Below are 6,000 nucleotides of genomic sequence, written 5' to 3'. Positions count from 1 at the left end.
AAAATATATAAAATTTTAACAATTTGAAAATTTTGAATTTATAAGAAAAATGAGAAAAAAATTTAAATTATTAAAATTAATGAGGCTTTAATACATTGAATACATTACATATATAAATCATTTCTAAAAAATACCTTACATATATATTACCTTACATATTAAATGTGAAATTTTAATTTAATAAAATGAAAAATACAATAAAATGACAAGTGGAAAATCAAAAATTCAAAAATTCTAGAAAATATCATGTGTCCAAATGAAGTAAAAGAGGACATGTGGCAAAAAAAACATTGATTTATTAAGGAGGATATATATATATATATATATATATATATATATATATATATATATATATATATATATATATATATATATATATATATATATATATATATAACGAAGTTCATGCGAAAAAAATAAGATGTAAAAATGTAAAAACCAATCATAATTGGACACATGTATGTGACAAATATTTTAATTTTCGAATTATATAAAAGTGTTTATTAAAATATAAGGGCAATAAAGTAATTATTTCTTATGAAATGTAAAGGTGGGTAGTAACTCGAATGTCGAAGAAATTTAGTAACCTCCCAATCGTGGAGCGTGAATCTAATCGGAATATATTTTCGTCAAGAACAAAGAAGTTGTCTTATTTTGAGGTATGTAATTTTTTTCGAATTATATGTTTGCGTTTAAAGCGATATCGGATGCTAGTTCAAGTAGGAAAATGGTTAATACGTGATGAGAATTGTTATCGAGATTTAGAAAACAATCATGATTGAATGAATGAAAAGTATGAACACAGAGAGTAAATATTAATCAGATCTTATATTGATGAAGAACTGATTATAATGTTTAAGCAGAATGAATGCTCTCGTTATCAAAAGCTCTTTCTACTTCTAACCTCAGTCTCTATTTATAGGCAACCTGAATGTACAAAAAATATACTAAGTCTAGAGCAATACACTTCGCACAAAATATGACTTAGTAAAATAACTAACATGCGAAACTAAAGAAACAAACACTTCGACTTTTTACAACTTTTAGACTCTACAATACGCAAAGGAAAAAAAAGAAGGTTTTGCAGATGGAATTTGAAGGAATTGTTAATCGGAAGTTAAACTTTGTTAATAACCCAATTGAAGTTGAACATGACGAAGAATCGGATGACAGTTGTTCAGTTGATCATTTACTTATCCAGAAAAAGTTAATCGATGAAGGTTTGTGGTTTATAAATAACGTTTTAGTTTTTTTGATCAAAACTTTGTGGTTTTATATTTATATTTTGTATAAGATAAGAAGAAGACAATTGAGATACATTCAAGTGGTTCTGTGAAGATTGAGATTTAGCTATTGCTTTTTCTGCAACACTTTTGATTATATTTCTCTTTCCATTGCCTTTTATTTTTATCCCACTAGGTACTTTGATTTTAATATCATCCACAATATGAAGTCCAATGCCATTCTCAACTTCTTTTATTTGATTTGAATTTGGTTTAGATGCAACATCCTTTCCACAATTTACACTTAATTCCTGAAGAGCATTCACCAATTCTTGTAATTTTTCCTTGTCATGAACAACCGTATCAATGCATTTCTCATAATATGAAAAAGCATCTTGCAGGAGATTAGAAATATCTGTATTGCACACCTGTCATCTTTGGTTTACCTTTTGAAAAGCAACATCCACTATATTCTTTTTCCATCGATCCAAAATGTATTTCTATGGTATCTCGAATATGTCATAATCTATTAGAACTCTAAATGCATGACTACATAGTATTCCAAAAAATGGGAAATGCAAACATGCACAATCAATTGTTTACTCATGTGCATTGAAGGATACCTGAAAGATAATCAAAATATTTGATTAGACAAATATTAATATAGAAATTAAAATAATTGTAAATAAATATCATCAATAAATAGAATTAAAAATTAACCTTAAATTCGGGTCTTTTGCCTGACTTAATTTCTTTGTAAACGATTGTGCATTCTTGAAAGCCATTAACTATGATAGAAGTCTTTTGAAAACACTAATAAAATGCCTTTTTAATCTGTTTCTGGACTTCAATGAATGCTTCTCGTGTGTAGACTAATGACACATGTTTTTCAATCTTCAAAGGATCAAGTGCAAATAAAAGTTGGGGAGAAGTATCTCTTGATGCAATATCCATCTTTTTTGCTCATCGCGTTGCGTTGAAAGTGCAGTGTCAAAATTGAACATAAAGTTTTCAAGTAAGTTTGTTGGACTGGAGAAAACATTGAAAAATGAATTAGAACTTTCAGACCGAGATATAGTTTTCATAATGCCACATATAGGTATCTCTCTAAAGCATGCGGAAATCCACTTGTCTCTCCTGTTGAACATATCATCTAACCATTTATTTTCCCTGAGATCAAATTCATCCAACATCATATCCCACTTACACTTAAATTTCGGTGGTTCAATATTCATACTTTAAACTAGTTGATTTACGTGTTTCTTGAAATTTGAATTTGAAACTACATCAGGTTTAATCTATCATTTAAAATGTTTAGATATTATTATTTTTACATAAGATATATAAAATTTAATGAATAAACAAATATATTACCTTTGAAGGCATTTTTGACATTATATGCCACATACATAATCTGTGGGTACATCCTTGAAGCTCCTTTGATATAGAAGAAGTTAACGTTGGATCCATATCTATCAAAATCATGGTTGTTTTTTTGTATATGCTGATAGAAAAGCTTTTAATAATCAAGAGTATGACTCAATTGTTTCGTCCGATATTAGTCCTGCTCCAACATTGATTGTCTTCTCATGGTTGTTAATAGCAGTGAAAGGAACAAATATCATATTGTACCTGGAATTTTTTTAAAATTATATAAATTAATGTATACTATATTTTATTATATATAATCATACATGTTTGTTCTGTACGTTGCATCCATTGAAATAACATCTGAAAACTTAGAGTAGTTTTCTTTTCTTGTTTCATCAACCCAAAACATAGCACTTGTTTCCTCATCATTTAACTTATATTCAAAATGGAAATTTGGATAATTATCTATGTGAATTATCAACTGGTCTACAACACATTGAGCATCATTTGGTCCAACAATATTGGTATAATCTCTCTAGAAATTCTTGAAATCATTCTTTGTTGCTGGCAAATGATCATATCCTCCTTTTAATGATGCTCGTATCTTGTGTGCTTTAGTTGCACCAACGTTGAGAGTTGAAGCTTTGAAAATAAGTTCCTGATCAGAAATACTAAGTCTATGATTATGAGAACAAAGACTTTCTTCATTAACTTCAGTAAGTGAATGGTTGTGTGCTTCTTCAAATGCATATACAGTAAAAGTATTTGTTCTATAATCCTTGTCAAAACCAATCATCGCCATACATCCTGTAACTTTTGAATATGATTTTCTGTCTTGCTTTTCAGTCGTTTGGATGTAAGAGTATCAATGGATTTTTTTCCTTGGTTGTCCATATCTGTTGCATCTTACATGTTTTTTTCTTAGACTGTAGTCACCATATGTAGTTGATCCTAATCTAATTCCAAAACCATCAGCTTTTCCATATGTTCGATATAGTTCAATTCCTTCATCTATAGTTGACACAGTTTGTCCTTTTCTAGGAATCAAATCTGCTAGAACATTTGGATTATACAGTTCTTCTTGATCTATGGTTGATTTTCCTGTCAAAATTTCAATAAGCTATATATTGAAATATATATATATATATATATATATATATATATATATATATATATATATATGTATATATATATATATAATATAAAGTATGAAAACTTGCCCTTATAATTTTCGTTTATTGTTGATTGTGAAGTCCCGATTGAAGAATCATTGAAAGATGCAGTTAATTGCTTCATGGAACAAATAAGAAGAAGATAAGACTTTAAAAGATTGCGTAATCATCTAATTCAATTGTTGATCAATTCAATTGGCATGACAGCTGAGTTGGAGAGGTTAACTAGCATTCCTGATCAATTCCATCCTCGTTCTGGTCCAGACAAATAGATATGTCCTCTTGATCCTGATGGTGATTATGAGGTGAAATTCCTAAGGCGATACATTGACCGCTCTCTCATGGTATTACCTACTCATTCTCACATTAGATGGTGTAAAATGATCCCCATAAAAGTCACATGCTTCATATAGAGGGCTGTGCAAGGGAGGTTACCTGCCACAGTAGAGTTAAGAAACAGGGGAATCTTGATAGATACTACTTTATGTGGAGCTTGCATCAGAATGGAGGTGAGTGTCGTACATATCTTGTTTAACTGTCCATTTGCAGGAGAAGTTCGAAATATGGTCCTTAATTAGTGTGGTATGGATAATAATGAGACAAATAGCATAATGGATCTTATCCATTCTATGGCTTCCCATGGAAGATGTCTAAAGGAAAAAGACAGTTATACATCGATCTGCTACGATATGATATGGGCAATTTGGAGAGCCAGAAATGATCGACAGGTGGTAGATGGAATCAAATCCATGGTGTATCTGTGGGCAAAACATAGGAGTAAAGGTGTTCATATTTCATGGGAAGAGTGGTGCTCTAGCCCTCTTTTGTAATTTGTATTTGTTTTGTATTTGACTGTAATGTTCACTCCTTATCCTAGCTGCTTGCTTAGTGTTGGTTCTTTTTATTAATGGTTGTTTCCAAAAAAATCTAATTCAATTGTTAGTATATTCTTTTAAAATCAATCAATAATCAATAATATATAATAAAATAATCGTTGAAAACTTGCCTTTATCACCTTCGATACCTTCATTTAACGATGATTCTGAAATTTCAATAGCTGAAGATTTGAAAGATTTATTCTTTTCATGATTTAAATCATAAGAAGATGACTTTTTAAATTCTCACATAGACATCTTTCCACATGGAAATTAAATGTTTTTAAAAGCAACGATTATCTTTTTCAATCTAATAATAAATGTTAGAAGAAAAAGCAATGCAGTTAAATTCGTAAAGATTAATGCGTTCATACAATAAGAAGTTATCTCTAAAGCAGTTAATGCACACGGTTATTAACTTGTAAACGACAAAACTGCAAAATTGGTCTCTGTAATATTCAAAAAACTTTGGATAGGGTCCAAAAAGTTTCCAACTTGCATGGATGGTCCAAAATCAAGGTTTTCCTTTGGTTTTGGTCCTGAAAGTGTTGAAATGTCTATTTTACCATTTTTATTTCTTTTTTCCATTTTTTTATTTAGTTTAGTATTTAAAAAATTATAAATAAAAAAAATATATCACCCTACTCCTCTCCACGACTCCACCCACAGTACCCCCTTCTCTCTCTCTCTCTCTCTCTCTCTCTCTCCTTATTCTTCTTCTTCTTCTTCTTCTTCTTCTTCTGCAAATCAAAATGAAAAAAAAAACTCGATTTTTTGCTAAAAATTACACTTCTTCTTCTTCTTCTTCTTCTTCACCTACAAATCACAAAGGAAAATAAAAAAATAAAAAACTTGATTTTTTTTCTACAGATTACACGCACAATGAGACCCCCAAAAAACATGGTTCTTCAATTTCTTTTGCCAACCTTCAAGAACCAACTCATATTCTTCAATGATCAAACACAAACACCCCATTTTGAATCTCTCTCTTTCTCTCTCTCACGTGTTTCTCCTAAGCCCTAGATTAGTTCTCCCCTTCCTTGTTATTGCAATTGAAGATGGTAGTCGACTACATCTGCATCTTTTTTCTTTACTTTCCTTAAATTTTCCCAAAATATAGAGTTGAGCGGGGTTGTTCGTCTCCGGTGAGATTTTCCAACGAATACAGGAGGAAGAGGATACAGGTTGATGCTGAATATGGAGGAAATATGAGGGAGGACGTGTAGTCGGCAGTCATTGTACCTCTCGATTTGGAAGAGCTGAGAAATCAAACCCAATCAAGACCCTGTCTCCCTTATTTGGTGTATGCAGATCTATAACCCTCTATTTTTATGTACCATTAATCTGGAACACATCAAT

This window comes from Lactuca serriola, chromosome 4 (assembly GCF_051521515.1).
Source record: "Lactuca serriola cultivar US96UC23 chromosome 4, Lser_US96UC23_V15, whole genome shotgun sequence".
Taxonomy (NCBI): Eukaryota; Viridiplantae; Streptophyta; class Magnoliopsida; order Asterales; family Asteraceae; genus Lactuca; species Lactuca serriola.
This window is presented reverse-complemented; position numbering follows the sequence as displayed.